Below are 18,700 nucleotides of genomic sequence, written 5' to 3'. Positions count from 1 at the left end.
ATGATCTCTTATGAGAATCACAACAGAAACCTGTAGTGATTCCAAGCTATCTCCGGTGTCTCTAGATAGTATGTTCAAAAATTACCACCGGAGGCTCTAGTTTAATAAGAGTAGTGTTAATGCTAAAGGATTTCACTACTATGTGGTCCACAATCACATCTTTCTTCAAACTCCAGAACATCTTATTTATACTTTTACCTTTTTAGTGACTAATCAAAAGGTAGAACTTGTAATTTGTTGTGGCTGATCCTATTGAAAGAAAAGTTTATAAAAACAAAAATAAAAATAAATCAAGCTTAGATATTGCAATGATTTTACAAAGATGTACAGAAATAAGTAAGTAGAAAAAGATAAAAAATAATTCCTATAAAATATCCACTCCTTTTCCCCCCCCTCTAATTCCACTGAAATGGAAGTTACATTTGTAACATCATTATCTTCTGCTTCTAGCTTTTGTTGTACTGAAAGTTTAATGTCCCCAACTACCAAAGCTATAATATGAGCACTGAAAGTAACATTCAGATTCGCAGCCCTCTGGTTTGTATACCCATGAGGCTACTGCAGAAGTCCAGGAAAAGTAAATGAATGGTACTTCTCACCCTTGTTGTTTCCTTTTTCCTCCTTGTCACACCTACAGCAATTCTATCTGGATCTCTCAGAGGGGAAAAAGTAGTATGAGTTTTGTGTTTTGTTTTTTAAAAAGATGGATCATAGATTCATCAGAATATCCTAACATGACATCCATTTATTCCACCGTCCTGTATTCCCTTCTCTTACCATGGATAGAAAATATATAATAAAATATAAACCATTCTAAAACCATAAACTCACAAAATACTTTAACATAAACTTGGCTTGACAAATGAATCAAAACTTGTCATCTCCCACTGTATTTTGTTTTTTATTCTTTATTACAGCAAAACTTATTTTGGGACAGACAATTTCTTGGAAATCTTAAATGAGGCATCCCTAGATTCCATAACAACATCTGGATTCTGGACATTCTTGCCTGCTTATAAACTTTGGTCCAACAACTATTATTAAATGAATATCACAAGATCCTGAATGCTGTGATTAACAATGACAAGCTAATAGTATATTATTTATTTAATACAACCAGGAAATGCTCATCTACATGAAATGGGATTCCTTCAGAGTGACTTCACAAATCATACAGCTTACGAAAAGAAAAAATGGCTCTAAAAAACAAGAGCAAGACATTTAAAGCAGAACAAAACTAGAAACAATTCATCTCTAGAACAATGTGCTTTAGTCCCACTGACTTCAACAAAACTTAAACATGTGCTTAAAAATTAAGCACACACTTAACTACTTTCCTGAATCAGGAGCAGGTTCAAGGATGATGTTCCAATCACAGGGGCAAGGGGACACACAAATTTATGAAACAGTGATTTTAAGCAAAAAGGTGAATTCTCTATCCTCCTTCACAGAGGTCTGTTTTTCCTATAATGCTCCCAGATAAACTGCAGTAACATCAATGAGAGTAACTTTTGTGTGATGAAAAACAGATTTCCTCATTTTCTATGAAATACGTTATACAGAAGGTACTAAAGCAGACTGCGCAAAGAAAAATATCTGAAAAGCAAAGTAGAAAATCTTTAAAAGCATTTTACAATGAAAATCTCATGGAAAGATTTCAGAGATTTATTTTAGAACTACTGTTTACTATGGCCCAAATCCTTCTCCTATTCAATTAAATGGAAAAATTGATATTAACGTTAAGTGGGAAGAGGATCATGCCCAAATATATCTCCAAGGCATCTATCAATGCTTTCCTCAAACACACTGTTAAATAATTTACCACACACTGAAACGGAATTCAGTAAAAAAGATGAACTCAAATGACCTATGCATCAAACGGAAATTAAACAGGCTATTAAAGATTTAAAAGTAAAAAATGCTACTGGCTCAAACAGCTAAATTGTAACATTCAATACCATGAATCACTTGCCTTTTAATGAGAAATAGAGGGCCCAACCCTGAGGTACTGAACACCCTCAAGTCCTATTGAAGTCAATAGGAACTGAAGGTACTCAGGACCTTTTCAACTCCTCCCAGGACCAAGCTGTTACTGAACAGGGAGGATAAGGGCATTTTTCCACACAGGGTGATATAATTATGTTGGAAAAACTAAGCAGAAATCTTTGATGGGTCAAAAGTATCAACCCAGCTCCTTAATACATTTTATAGCACGCTCTTCTATACACGTCTTGATAAAGTGACACCTCGTTACCTCAAAGGGGAACCAAGGTAACTCTCTATGGCCAGTGGCGTAGGTATCAAGAAATAAGACAAGCCCCTTTTACTGAGAAGAGCAGACCCGCCCTCTGCCCTGTCTGTCACCGGTGGACGGGTATACCGGCAGTGACGTCCAGGACCTGCACGCGCTGGGTAACGGGAACCCGCGGAGGAGGAGCACTGGAGAGTCCCTCCGCCTCTTGGAATAGAAGAAGCGGACCGAGAACCCTCCGGTGGTGACGTCCCCAGGAAGAGGAGCAGGTAAGGTGACACACGGCTTCTTCTCTCGTCTCTTCACTTCGGGAAAGGTGGTATCCCTCGACGACGCACGGATGCTGCGAAGGCCTGAACCAGGCACGCACAGTCACGGCGCCACTTGTCTGCGGTCCCAGCTCTTTTATGCAGTTTTTGGCGGGAAAACATGGTACGGTCCCAGAAAAGGCGGGAAACAGTCTGAGGTAAACTTGTTCTGGAGATCGCCCAGTGGCGGGAAAAACCAGTTTGATCAAGTTATAACTGGCCCAGGATGACAGGGCACAAAGGGAGTGGGGGGGTCACAAGATGGAGTTTACAAAATGGGGATTCAGACTCCATTTTGAACTGCTGCTATATCCTTACAAATTACATATTGGGTTTAACATACACATATTTTAATAAACTATAACAGTATAACAAATCACACCCAACAGTCTCACCCCTTATCCCTCAGTTATCCTTTACATATTTTATTATATTGATGTAACATCACTGCAATAATATGGGGGTGGGTTGTAAGAGCAGTTATGCAAGGTCTTGGCAACACTGCTGTATGGACCTGATCCGACACTATTCCAGATAGGTTCTTATACCGCGCTCGTCATCTTAGTATTTGAGCTCCTTCCAGTAATATGCTAACTAAGCAACATGACTACATATCTGATATATGTTGTTTGTCCTCTCCCTAGAGGGAGAAGCAAGTGCCGTGTCTTGTTTCAGTTGAGTTTTTAATTTCTGTTTGGTTGTTTTTTGTGTATATATAAAAATAGCCTACATGTCACCCTTACTCAATCTGAGGTGCCAATGAAGTCAAGAGGGGTTTTGCTGGAGTCCGAGTCGGGAGGACTGGGGCGGTAAGTGGTTATTGTTAGAGCCAGGCAAATCCGCGGATATTTGCGGTCCATTTTTGCGGATCAGATGCGGATACAAATTTTGTACCCGTGCAGGGCTCTAATTATTGTCACTTATTCAACATTTGCCAAGATGCCATAAGGAGCAACGATTATTGGGGTGGTGACACCGGCTCAGCCAGCCCCAACACAACAGGGAGCTCTGCCTGCAAACCCACACCGACCTATGGCCCATCCTTACTGCCCTGCAGTGGCTGCCCTTGGGAGGACCAGAGGGTTGGGGCAACAGGGGCGGGTGTCAATGGGGCCAAGGGTGGGAGGGCAGGGAGTGTGTGGGTGAAACAGAAGGGAGCCCCAGGGAGGGCTGGTGAGGTCCCTGGGGCAAGAGGAGGAGTACAGAGGTGGGGGGCCCCATGGGGTCCTGGAGAGGGGCGCCGCAGGGTGGGGGCCCCCACCTCCATGCGCCCCCTGCACCCCAGCCCTTGGGAGGCCCCCACCTCCGCATGCCCCCTGCACCCAAGCCCTTGGGTGGTCCCCACCTCCATGCACCCCCTGCACCCCAGCCCTTGGGAGGCCCCCACCTCCGGATGCCCCCTGCATGCCAGCCCTTGGGGGGCCCCCACCTCCACATGCTCCCTGCACCCCAGTCCTTCGGGGGGTCCCCACCTCCACGTGCTCCCCGCACCCCAGTCCTTCGGTGGTCCCAACCTCCACACACCCGCTGCACCCAAGCCCTTGGGGAGCCCCCACCCTCCACGCACCCTCCCATCCCCCAGGCCTTGGGGAGCCCCACCTCCGCATGCCTCCCATCCCCCCATTCCTTGGGGGGCCCCCACCTCCGCGTTCTCCCCACACCCCAGCCCTTGGGTGGTCCCCCAAGGGCTGGGGGGGCACAGAGGTGGGGGGACCCTGAGAGAGCTACAGAGGAAGGGGCGAAGGTCTCCAGGAGCCTTGGGGTTCTTAGGGGAGGGAACCCCCACCCCCCAGGGCGGAAGCGGGGGAGGGGGATCCGGCAGCTCACCAGCAGCGGCACCCCTCACCCGCCGCCTCTCTCCCTCGCGATCTGCACGCGCTCTGAGTGGGAAAAAGCACCGGCCTGGAGGGCAAGTCGCTGAGTCTCTCAACCCCTGCGGCAGGGCTTGAAAGCCACCTGCACGTGCAGATGCAAGGCGCAGGCCTGAAGGCCCCATTCAGCAAAGCACATAAGCAGGGGCTTGACTATAAGTATGTTTGAATCCCGTTGCAATCCAAAGAGCTTGGCCACAGGAACAGAATGAAGCACATGCTTCAATTTAAATATGCATTTAATCCCAGTGAAATTAATGCGACTACTCATGTGCTTAGTTTTAAGCACGTGTTTAAATGCTTTGCAGAATCAGGGCATTAGTGCAGAGGTTACAAGAAAAATTATCATTTGTCCAATGTTATCGCACCAGTCACCTTAAGGAGAAGCTGTTCTTGTTTTCCTACAAAAAGATCATTTGCTTTCTCTTCCCTAGTCAAGGTCTGTGCAAATATTCCTTCTCCTTCTTGGAATTATTTTTAAAAAGTATTTGTATACAGTTATAACTGCAGTTTCAATTTGCTGTAGGCAAATTGTTCTGTCACCCCCAAAAGCCCTTTCCTCACATAGCCAGGATTTTTTTTTTTGGCCATACAATATCTTCAGTTTAAAAAACAACAATATAAATAGTCTTCAGTTATACTAAAATTATGCATATATATTACTTCTACAAAAGCAAAATATTAAGGAATATAATTCATATTTTTGTCACTGGCTTGTTTTGGTGTGTTTTTAATTTAAATAAATGAATAATTGCGGAAAGCTACATCTTGGTAAGCTAACACAGTCAGGCTCAACACAACACCATGACCACTCTTTCATGAGAATCATCCTGCTTCACTGCACATTACATTTGGTTCCAGAGATCAGCTTTTCAGAGAAGGACTGTACTGTCTTAATAATGAAGTCAGCATCTCTGATGTGCAAAGAAATGGTTTCTGCCTTTTCTGGTAACATTGCTGTGCAATAGTTTTGTCTTCTTAACAATAGCATTGACTTGTCAATACAGCCCTGATTAATATGAACAGAAATGAGGGCAACACATGACTAGTTCTTGCCACTTGATAAAGAAGTCAAGGGTGACTGAGCAAAGGTCAGAGCTGAAATAGTTTGCATATATGGCGAGAGAAATTATATCAGATTGCATCTGTCATCTCTTCAGAAAATGCCAGGTGTCAAACAGTCAACACAACACAGTATCCATATCACTGGTACAGGTAATATTATTTAAAACAGGAATGGGCAAACTTTTTGGCCTGAGGGCCACATCGGGGTGCGAAACTGTATGGCGGGCTGGGTAGGGAAGGCTGTGCCCCCCAAACAAATGCAAAATAATTTAAAAATCATAACCCGAATTGTGCCTGCCTTACTCAGACAAGAAGTCCCATATGTGTAAAGAAATGGGTATTTGGCGCATAGAGTCTGATCCAAAGCCCAGTGAAATCAACTTGGATTGATCTGAGTGGGTTTTGGATCAGGCTCTTACTGAGCTATGAATACACTGTACGTGGAAAGCTCTTTAAAAAATATTGTACCTGCAGTTGGATCCCTTGCTTCTGTCATCTGAGACAGTGAGAAAAGAGTCCAGCTTGCTGTTAGAGGTGGACTGATTTGGATATTTGACCCAAAAAAAAAAGTCCTGTAATTGTGAAGTATGTGGCTTCCCACCTCTGTCCTTTATAGTTTTACATTAAGAAAGCTGTGTGTGCATCCCCACTCATGGCTTACAGATCTTTTGAAATTAATCTACAGTGCACTTCATTCCATAAAAAATATTTTCTATAAAAGCTATTGCGATTGGTTCTGCACCTTGATGATAGAGGTTCTGTAAACACCCAAGAGAGGTCCAAACTAAAGCCACATCATGTTTAAGTCCCTCTGAAGTCACACACTTAAGTGCTTTCCTGAATCAAGACCTTAAACATCAGAATGTAGTATCCCACATTTTTCACAAATTTGGATTCTCATTCAGATTGGCTCAGATCTGTCTCTAATATACATCAAGCCACACACACAGAGCTATAATGGGAATCAAACTCAGCATTGATTCTTACCCACAGCACATGGACATGAAATAATGCAATCCCTGATTTCCACAATGATGCAGTATACAAACTGTAAACCTCACAGTAACATCCTGAATTTTGTATGCTCTTGATTGAAGGGTGTACTCCAGTTTGTTAGCCTGTGACACTCATAAGAATCCTTAAGAGAAATGTACCACAAGAAGAGTTCCCATGTGAAGGCTTATAAGTATGTATCCTTGGAAAATGTGTTTTATTTAAACTACACATAAATGCATCCTTCTGAAGTTTGAAGAATAATTTTGTGGGATTAGAGATGGGCCAGTTCCAACAGCCGCTTCCGCCCCTGAGATCCAAATACCCACAAATTTTGGCAAAGTTTGTATCCAGATCCAAACTTCACAGCCAACCTCTCAATCTATAGCAGGCAGAACCAGAAACACTCCCAAAGTCTGGGAAAGTTCAGATCCAAAATGCAAATTTGTGTATTTCGGGCCTGTCTATGCGGGGCATACCACAATCATTAACTTGTTTGCCACATTTAAATCCACTAATTGTTACTTCACTTATAGTGTGAAAAAAAAATGGTAGGTGAGTCACAGATTGGGAATGGATGAAAAAACAGACGAACCAGAGTTTCTGAATTAAGATAATCAAGCTATGCCTCCAAAGGGCCCAGTTATTGCTACTGGGCTAAATCCTGAGACTTTCATATTTCACTCTGACAGTCCCAGATCCTCAAAGGTATTTAGGTACTAAGTGGGAGTTAGCCCCCTTTAAAGATCTGGGCCTCAATCCTTATGTAGGCAAAAGATCCATTCACATCTATGAGAATTTGCCTGGTAAGGACCTCAGCATTTGGTCCATTGAGTTTTATTTTTTGTTTGGAATTCTTTTGATGTTTACACCGTCATGAGTATTTTACGCTGTGGCATGCTGGATCTATTTTTTCACTAGTTTAAAGAGACAATGGGCCAGATCTGTAGCTGGTATAAATCAACAGGGCTTCACTGAAGTCAATGGAGCTACTGCAGTTTACACCAACTGAGGATCGATATTTTTAAATCTCATTGACTGTGATATCCACTTTCAGTGCCTAATGCACTTGGATGGACAAATGCACTGCAGAATGCTTTGCTCTGTAGTAAAAATTCCCTGGCTCTTTATTTTCTTTGCTAGCCCATACAACTCAATGTGTGCCATATTTCATATCTGAATTAAAATTTATATGTTTAGACATAATTTGTATTGATTCGAACACAGCACTCATGGGTTTTCATAGAAAGCAGGAGAATGGAGCAGGCCATTTTGTCCATTTATGATACATATAAAAATTAAAAAAGAATCAATAGAATTCACTTCTATGTCATAAAATTTTTTTACTCCTGATCAGTAATTTTATGACCTCAAGGTCACAGCTATTGAAATCTTTATTGTGGCCTGACAAATGCTCTGAATCAACTCCATACTACAGGATCTTTCAGTCCTTCAATTAAACAACTGAAAATGGATACCACCTGTGCTCTCTATATTTATTATGTCAATAAAGTCCATTATAATTATACTGTGCTGATGACAAATGGCATGCCAGAGAACTGATGGCCTGGTTTTTTAGGTAACCATTTTATACAACATGAACTATGGATCTAACTTTTTTTCAAATGCTTTGAAAATGCTTGGAACGGCTTCTGTATGAGGAGAGATTAATAAGACTGGAACTTTTAAGCTTGGAAAAGAGACAACTAAGGGGGTGGGGGCGTATGACAGATATCTAAAAAATCATGACTTGTGTGGAGAAAGTAAAGGAGGAAGCATTATTTACTCCTTCTCATAACAGAAGAACTAGGGGCCACCAAATGAAATTAATAGGCAGCAGGTTTAAAAGAGACAAAAGGAAGTATTTTTTCACACAATGCACAGTCAGTCTGTGGAACTCCTTGCCAGAGGATGTTATGAAGGCCAAGACTATAACAGGGCTCAAAAAAGAACTAGATAAATTCATGGAGGATAGGTCCATCAATGGCTATCAGCCAGGATGGGCAGGGATGGTGTCCCTAGCCTCTGTTTGCCAGAAGCTGAGAATGGGCGACAGGGGGTGGATCACTTGACGATTACCTGTTCTATTCATTCCCTCTGGGGCACCTGGAATTGGCCACTGTCAGAAGACAGGATAGTGGGCTAGATGGACCTTTGGTCTGACCCAATTTGGCCATTCTTATGTTCTTAAATCCTGATAAACAGAAAGAGGGACTAACACATGGCTACCATTTTCATTAATGTTTTGCAAAACTATTGAATGGCCAGAAGACATTTCATGTATCCATAGGATTCTAATTGCACTAGAAGAAATAATACATAGGAAATCTGAAAACTTAAATACTAGAGATTATGAGCCTGCTTCTTATCTCAGTTACACTGATGTAAATCATCAGTAACTCCACTGGTCCCACCACTGTAAAACTAGTTTAAGCAAGATCAAAATCAGGCCTCGTATTTATTTGAAGGCTGTTGTCAAAAAACTATTGGATTTCATGTGAATTCCAGTTATAAACAACTTTTGAAAGCACATAGTTAATGGGACATAAGCACATGTATGTTTAAAGTTAAGCATGTACTTAAATGCCTCTCTGAATGAGGACTTCAGTGCTGCACATTTGTTCAAAGCACAGTTACCAGTTTCTCTAGGGTTTATCTAGTTTTAATTGCCATTTCTCACGCATATGCAGGTGTAATCTGACTGACTTCACTCCTTCCTTCACCTTTATGGCAACAAGTCATTGTTTGGATTCAAAGCCAGTAAAACAAGGGTGCTGTTGTGTGCCATATCTCTGTGTGACTGTAGCTGGAGTGTAATGTTTTGTGGTCAGGTAACTCAGACCGTCAGCATTTTTCCTTGTGGTTTACTTTCATTTTCCTGCTCTTGTTTTCAACTAACCAATGTACCTGCATTTTGAAAAGACCATAATTTACTTTCTAGTCACACTTCTTGTTAAAATGAAGTTACAAGGTCTGTCAAAGAATGACATTAAAGAATCAAATCACAACAAAGTAGTCGTGCTCAACAGGTTATAGACACACAAGCCACTGAGGTGACAACAGCAACAACAAAACAATTACACTTTGAGATCTGATAACCTTTTCCCTCCTTCCCACCTGACATTTTTATCAATTTGGAATGAATAGGTAATTTTAATTAGCATATCAGTCCCAAGATTATATTTAATAACTCTGCCTAGCAAGACTGAGTCCTACTCCATGACTGGGGATACTAGTGCTACTGCAATACCCATGAATCATAAATTATAATAATAATAATATTAAATTAATAAATGAACTCGCTAACTTGAAAATATTCAGCCAATTTACAAAGATTAAAGCAGATTCTCAAAGTTAGGTATTTTAAAAACAATTAACAGAACCGGCAAAAATATGTTGCTATCTCAAGGACAATAATCCCTAGCTCTGATCAGTATATGTCAAAGGGCTTTACAAAGGAGGTCTGCATTTTACGGATGGTAAAACTGTGGCACAATGTGGGGAAATGACTTGGCTAAGTGGGGAACAGAACCCAGGTCTCATGACTCGTAGTTTAGAGAGCTATACTTTAGGCCATACTGCCCCTTTGAAACAGGCTCAACCCTGGGATCAGCATTTTTCAGTTTTAGGGTCCAGTTCTTGCAAGGGGCTGAGCAACTTCAACTCTCACTGACTTCACTGCCAGCACTTTGTAGGGTTGAGCCAGTAATTAGCAGAGACTTTCTACATTCTAGAGAGCATCCAATGGGCCCAGATATTTATTTCTTCATAAATGTATTTATTTAAATTATGTTCATCAGTATGGTCACGGAATCCAAATGGCATCTCGTAAATTCACTTAGCAATTTGTTATACCATGATTAACATTGCATGCATGCAGGGAGAGCTAATCTGGAATTCATCACTACTGTGGACATTTAAGACATATATTTTTTAGCTTTAACAGGCTCATCAAAGCCATAGGACATCCTAATATTTGCTCCATAAAATTTCTGCCGCCCACCGCTTTTATTGAGTGGACTCATCTAATATTTATCCATGCTTACACCGAAAAGAATGTGTAAAATGAAAAGGGCAGACCTGTAATTTCATGTAATTGGCCTGCCTGAATGCATTAAAAACAGCAGATTATTAGAGGTATTCACTGTTTTTTGCCTTTGGCTGATACCTGAATTGGCTGGGAACCAGGAGCGTTGACTGAGTAATGATGACATTTTTAATAGAAGTAATACAGGTGTTGATGCAGCGAAACAGATGCTTGGTGCATTGAAGGATATTCAATCTAAACCTTCTCGCCATCACACCAGTAAGCCATTGTTCAACTCTTTCACCAACACAGTGCCCCATCCCGTGCAGCCTTACTGACTGGAGTAGTCCTTGTATTGACTGCCTGCCAGATTTTCTGTGATGCAACCTTGTTTATTTACAAGGAATGCATCAAGTCCTGTGTTTCTGAATGCAGAAGAAACCAAGCACAAAAGGATCTGTTTCTTAGCTTACAGCCCTCCACCTCTTTAGCCAACACCAGAACCAAAAGCTGTCTCTCTCTAGGTTTTTCCTGAGTCACACTGTGCTCACAAGCTCCTGCTTGGCTTTCTTGCATCCCCCTCTCTCTGTTCTTGCCATTTCGCAGTTTCTGTGTATTTTTCTCTACACACACACCACACAATACTCAACCAAAAGCGCCTGTGCAGATTCACACACACCTTTTGTCTTAGGAGGGGGTTTACGCTTACAGTTATGTTAACTGACCGATGAATTGTCACCAGCTGATCTCACCCCATAACAAGGTTTCACCCAGCTCATAACATTGCTCTGAGTAACTATGCAACTTCCTGGAGCCCATGAAGAATGCCTGCATGCATGCATGCTCATTTGCCACTGTAAAATGAAAACGAACCATGGCGGTCTTCAGTCCAAAAGCCATTTATGTGAACATGGCGCCTACCTTTGACTACTCTGCTTCAGCACAAAGCCTTCTCGGACCACTAGGACTTGAGGCTCCCAGGAGACAGGAGAGTGAATGGTATATGTATATATATGTCCGGTGGCTAGATTGGGTTAGATTTAGAGATTATGATGACTCACTCTTGCTGCCTGACTGGAGTGAGGCCTGTGTGTTAACAAGGATGGAAAAGGACAAGCTTTAAGGCATAAACCTACTTGATTTTGTGCATGTGAGTAATGTAATGTTTTATGTAAGTTACTCCATGCAGACATGCACGTACAAGGCTAATATGCTTATTAGCAGAGCTCCAGCAGTCTGCTACATACTCTAAAAATTGTGCACCAAAGTAGCTTTCAGCAGTGATCGGGTTTTCAGATTGTAATGTGGTGGTCTTAAATGGACACAGCAATTACAATTAGCATGATATACTTGGGTTGGTATAATGCCACTTGAAAGAACAACCGAGCTTCTCAGTGCGTTAAACTTGACGACACTTGACATCTATGACACACAGGGCTTCGTAAAAATGGCTCCCATTGCTAACATACAGTCAGTATTGTCCTGGTCCTTTAAAATACCTGCTGCCATACAGTGAAAATCCATTTACTAAAATGCAGTTCCTGTTTAAAAATAAATTCACCCTTCCTAGAGGGCAGGAGGAATTTTAAAGGGACAGGACTGCAGATGAGTAAATGACATCTAGGGAGTTCAAATGGAGAATCCAAACAATTTCCCAAGAGTCTTTATCTATGATAGTTAGCAGTTCTCCTTCTCCAAAACCTGAACCAGCTGCCTATTAATCAGCAAGTTCAATTCAAGACCTTTTAAACAGAATTTAAGCCCTTCCATCACATAGGAACATTCAGTTCAAAGGATCATCTTTTGCCTAATGTCCAGCTGTTGCAAGTGAGGTCAGTAGGTCTGGAACTGCAATCTGTCCTGGGGTATAATCTTGAGAAGCTTGACCCACAGCTCAGGAATTCTCTTCCCATGTGGGTAAACCAGATATTGTCACTTAAATCTAAAGAGGGGTATTAGGCCATATTAGAGCCACATTGTAAATCTGGATATTTGGTAGGCCGCATTGAGATATCCACCAATCTATCCATTAGGGCTGTACAAATGCTTCCAAAAAGTATTACAATCCTGAATAAAACCCATGAATTCCCTTTGACTGTATTTACAACCCTTTCCCCCCCCCCCCCCACGCTTTTATGTGAGCCATTTTAGGGACAGGGGTTACAAGAATGTGTGTGGAAAGCAGAGTTCTTGCCAATACTCAGGTGACTATTCAGCAGTCCCAGTGTTCATAGTGGAAGTGTTCATGCAGCCAACTTTGATTTCCTTCCACTTGTTTGTTAGTATGATTTATTATTTGCATTTGCCCAAAGTCCCCAATCAGGACCAAGGCCTCACCCCACAGCACCTCACACCCCACTAGGCAGGGCCCAGCTCCCCACTCTGGCCCGTTGGCTCTCACCACAGTGTGCAGGTGGGGCTCTCCTCCCACAATGCCTGGCCCTGGAGTCATTGCATCACTTGCCTGAGCTGGGCTGTGGCAGGCCCAAAAGGAGTCAGGCCATGGCCCAGCTGCTCCCAGGCTCTGCAGCCTATGCCTTTGAAAAGCTGGTCCCTGCAGAGAGCTGAAAGTCCAATTTAGAAAAGTTTCATTCACCCAATCAGGGAGCAGAAACAATAACAGGTGACGTAGGTGACCGGTCACTCCCCAGGAATAATGCAAATAGTCAAAGCAAATCCATGCTCTGATATATATTCACATTACCTGAGTGATGCTGACAGACCAAATGCCAGCTCATGTCAAAGCCCCAAGCCAATTCACTTGTGTATTAATGTAGATCAGAGTGATTGTTAAATGTATAAGAGTGTATTTGGTGTTTAAACTTCATGAAAACTAGTGGGATGTCACTTGCATTGTTTTCATTTATCTGTATCACATTATAATGTAGCAGCAAACATTTACATTGCGTGTACCCCTGCAACTAAATAACCCATCCAATGAGAAAGAAGCCTTGTGGAATGCAGATGAAGAACTTTAAGAGAAAAGTGTTCATTTCAAAGCAAGTGGTCTTTGTGTGTGATGATCGGAGGCAAACACTCAAAATGCATTCCTCATTCTCCGACATCAAAGGAAAAGCCCACATGGGCAGTGACCTTATCAGCTTGTTTTCTGTGAGAAGAAGCTATAAATATGGATTCAGGGAATTCAGGATTCTCTGGACTGTTTGGATTCTAACAGAGCGGAACAACTGAATAAGAAGACTGAGATCCCCAGAGTTATTCTGGGTAGCCCTGAAAGATTTTTGGGAAACTGGCCGACGACTACATCTCTGCTACCATTTGGAATTGTAGACTATGACTCACCTGTACATATACGTTACCTGCTTTCACCTCTCAATAACTCTGATTTCCTTTTCTTAGCTAATAAACCTTTAGTTAGTTTACTATAGTATTGGTTACCAGTGTTGTCTTTCAAGGGTACCAATTGATCTGGGGTAAGTGATTGGTCTCTTGGGATTGGAAGCAACCTGATGTGGTATGATTTTTGGCCTTTTATCACAAAGTCCAGTTTAACTGGGTGCAAAGGTAGATTGGAGAGTCAAAAGGGACTGTCTCTGTGACTCCATGCTAAGACTGGTATAGTGATCCAGGAGTTCACATTTGTTACTGGCTTTGTGAAATCTAATTGTAGAACATACCACGGGTTTGGGGTATTTGACCTGTTTTCTGACTGTTTGCCCTAAGGCAGGCACTCAGTCGTGAACCACTCCAGACAGCATGATCATTGAGCAGTCTGGGGCAGGGCCGAATAGTACAAATCTAAGACTGTAGATCATTTTTAACATAAAAAGGGGAAAAGATTCTTGGCAATGAACAGCTCTCCCAGAACTTTTCTCTATCTGGGTGTCTTTATCTACTGTCTATGTGTCTGTAACTATGTTTGACTATTTCTGCAACTTTAGTCCCTTTGAAGATAGCTAAAATAAGTTGTCTGTGCAGCTATTTGATGTTCATAAACATTGGAAAATATCTTTAGATGTCACTTTGCCTATGTCTCTGTGCACAGACTGGTGCTGTATCTTGCTTCTTTGAATGTCAGACTCCAGTTGTCTGAGATTTTAAAGCCATCAGCTAGAAATTTAGCTTGCCTGTATCTGTAGAGTTGAAAAGAACTTCCTTATGGAACCAAGGAGCCAGTGCTTTACCACATGCAGCTTCTGGGAGTCAAGGTCTTCCTGATATAAATCCAGAATTACTCCACTGAAGTCAAAGGAGTTAGTCCAGTTTTACATCAGTATCACTGAGAGCAGAATCTGGCCCACCCTGGACAAACTAAAATTGAACATTTTGCAACAGAATATTGTGAGTTTTAAAGAAAAGAGATATACAAAGGTTAAAAATAGTTTTTGCCCCAAACTGGCAAAGAATGACTTGGGATTTGGGAAGAGAAAATATTTGAAAATGATTGGCTGTCATCCCAAACAAATATCTCCCACTATTCAAATCAGATGCTCAAAAATCAATGAAAAACCTATTTCTGGATTTCAGTTTGAGAAACAAGATATTTGACAAGGCTTATTGGAAAAAATGTTGTCCAAAATTTTTCAATGACAAAAGTTGGGGGTGAGGATGTTAATTTTTTTTTTTTGTTTCAGTTTCCAACCAGTTCTACTACTCAGTCAAACTAGCAGTTGCATAAGGAAGAAAATTTTGGATATGATTCTCAATGACAGATGGGCATGGGTGTGAGATAAAACTGAGGATTCCTAGAAAAAACAGGATTTTCCTCCCAACACAAAGAAACAGGGCTTCAGTGAGAACCAAATAATACATCCAAGTTAAACTTTCCAGCATAAATATATCTTTAATATAATGAGTAAAATCTTTCCTCCCTTGAAGTTAATGGCAAAACTCCCACTGACTTCAACAGAGTCAAGATTTCATGTGATCTTTTTCTATAAGTAACGTTGTGTTCATGTTTCTTTTATATCCCTGAATTGTGTTCAGTCCGCTGTTTAGAAAATTCCTTCTGATATTGACATTTAAAGTTGTCACCTACGTTTTTAAACATAAAATATCTATTGAGAATGCAACAAATATAAGAGTTGATCAGAAGTGGACTTGCCCAACAAATTTTATTTTAAGAAGATGAACACTAGAGGTCAATCTAGCAACTTGTACCAGAAATGTTTATTCCTGGAATAAAACACTACAGACTGTTTTCTGTACACAGTACAGTTCTAACTACAACCACATTTACTGATTTGGCGACATATTTCATATCTAACACACAGTTCGTTCTATGTTTTAAAATTTGTTCTTGTCTTGCTATAAATTAGTATTTCTTTTCTAGAGTTTACTTGTATGATCATTATCCCAATTCACATAATTTGCCAATATACTTAACTACCAGTTTATGAAGTGAAAAGGAAAAGTAGCACTTGAGTATGTAGATTACATGGGGCCAAATGTATCTCTGATGTAATTCCATTGAAGTAGATGGAGTTAGATTACGAATGAATGTGGGAACAAAGTAACAGATTAGATTAATGGTCCATCTAATCCAGTATGCTGTCTTCAGTGGCCAGTACCAATTGTTTCAGAGGAAGGTGCAAGAATCCCCACAGTGGACCATTATGGAATAATCTCAGTGTTTGGCCTGTGACCTGAAGCATTAGGGTTTATATCCTTAAAAATATATCCTATTTAATGGAAAGGTGGATATTCTCCTTAACCACGTCTCATCCTTTTTCAACTAAACTCTTAGATTCAGTGATACCTTGTGGCATTGAGTTCCAGAGGTTAAATGTGGACTATATAAAAATGTATTTTCTTTCATCCGTTTTAAATGGGTTGCCTTTTCAGTTTCAGTGTATTTCTGCTTCTTCTTTTCTTATGGGAAATGGCAAATGTGGAGCCCTTTCCTTCCTCACCTTCTCTATACCACACATTATTCTGTAAGCCTCTATCATGCCCCTTCTTATTGGACTCCTCTCTAAACTATGTGTAGGGACATGTGCATTCAAGGATTGATCTAATACCAAGGAAATTTGCATTGCAAGCTCCTCAGGGCAAGGGTTATCGTTTTGTTCTGTGTTTGTACAGCTCCTAGCTCAGTGGGGTCCTGGTCTATGACTGGAATCCCCAGGTGCAATGGTAATACAAATAATAAATAAATAGTGATGATAGGCTATGACTTCCCAAAGCACAGCTTTCTCTATGACTGGTTTTCTGTTACTATATACCAGAGTTAAATATGATTTGCAGTTAGCCTGGGATGATTCTGAATGTGAAAGCACACATCTTTCTCCACATCAGTGGTTCTCAAACTATTGCGCTCGTTACCCCTTTCACATAGCAAGCCTCTGAGTACAACCCCTCCTTATAAATTAAAAACACTTGTTTATATATTTAACACCATTATAAATGCTGGAGGCAACGCAGGGTTTGGGGTGGAGGCTGACAGCTCATGACCCCCCCATGTAATAAATCTCGCAACCCCCTGAGGGGTACCGACCCCCAGTTTAAGAACCCCTGCTCTACGTGGTAGTTTTGTTGATGAATACTAAGCACCTAGTAACCTGCTACTGTTGTTCAAAGCAATTATCTAGCTGTTCTGGACTAAAAATCTCCTCATTCCTGAGGCCTCTAAAATAGATAATGATCCAAAGAAATGCTGAAGGTAAATCCAGGCTTCTCAAGCTGTGAGACTGTCTCAGGTGAGACACTAGCTCAACCAGAGAAGATTCAAGGAAACTCAAATCAAAAGATTAAGGACCCTGATCCAGCAAAGCACATGCTTAATTCTAAGCACGTAAGTAGTCTCTCTGAAGTCACCAGGACTACTCGTGTGATTAAAGTTAAGCACATGAGTAAGTGTCTTGGTGAGTCAGAGCTGTAATATAGCTCTTCTTTCTGAAGGCTTGTCTACATGGGGACTTATTCCAGAATAGCTATTCTGGATTAACTCCATATGTAGATGCTCTTATTCCGGCAAAAGAGTGCCTTATTCCAAATTAGTTTAATCCACTTTCAAAATTGACCCCCAATGTAAATGTTCACCCTACTTTATTCCACATTAACTTTCATGTGTAGATAAACCCTTACTGTGAACCAGATTTTGCAACCCTCACACATGATGAGTAGTCCTGGTGGATAAGTGCTGTGAATTTTGCTCCGAATGACTTTCTCCTAGAAATCAGCCAAAGGCAAGCTCCATATGGCAATCCTGAATAGTCACTCAACAGCTTGGCTTTTGCCTTCATGGAAATGGCCCAGCAAGACAGAAGAGCAAACAGACTGCTGCTTAATGCTTCATGTTGAAATTGCCTTTAAAGATCTGCCAAACGGACCCCTTCAAAATATTTCAGGGAGATCCGTTCTTCTGTCCCTCCCTTTGCAACGATCAGGGAGGCCCACGTTGCACTAAATGCTATTCACAGCAATATAACTGCGCAGTGTCATGGACCATTCCAGGGGTGTTGCAAAGTAGGACTCTCAAATAGGATGCACTATGATCAACATTAGTCATTTCTTGGATTAGAACAGTTCTCAGGAATTTTCATAGGTATCTTATCAAAATGTACAGGAGAAATCCTGAACTGTTTCATTCAAGGAAGTAGCTAACGCAGAACATAGTGCATGCTTGTCTAGGGTAAGATTTGCAATACCCCTATTTCATGTTCCCCTTTCAATCTACTTCACCCACTGCTAAGGGCTCTACTGTGGTTTTTAGACCCTGTGCTGTTGAGGGTGTGGTGGAGACACCTTGCCTCAGCAGGCATCTTTGTGAGCGCTGTGCCTCCCCGAGCAACCTGATGCAGACATTGGAGCATGCTGGCTGATATGGCCCATTGGGGTGCAGCATACTCTCTTCTACACAGAGCTGGCTGGCACAAGGGGAGGAAGAGCCATGAAGCTGCCTTCTCCTCCCCAATCCTTTTGGGTCACATGGCCCTTCTAGCGCGGATCAGCGCCTAAGCTCAGAAAGGACCAGGGATTGAGATGCAAAAGCCCAAAACCTCATCTCCCCACATGCCCTTCTAGGACGTTCACAGGTCATCTCTGGCCCAACCCGCACAGACAGTCACATCCTGAACCTGATCTTCAGCCTAGATGTCTCGACTGAGTATATCACAACCCAGCCACTGTCTTGGACAGACCATTACCTCATTAAGGCTGTGGTCAGAGATCTTCCAGCTCCCAGGCAACAAGAAAGACCAATGACTTTTATTCGACCACAGAG

The sequence above is a fragment of the Chelonia mydas genome, chromosome 10 (assembly GCF_015237465.2).
Source record: "Chelonia mydas isolate rCheMyd1 chromosome 10, rCheMyd1.pri.v2, whole genome shotgun sequence".
Classification (NCBI taxonomy): Eukaryota; Metazoa; Chordata; order Testudines; family Cheloniidae; genus Chelonia; species Chelonia mydas.
This window is presented reverse-complemented; position numbering follows the sequence as displayed.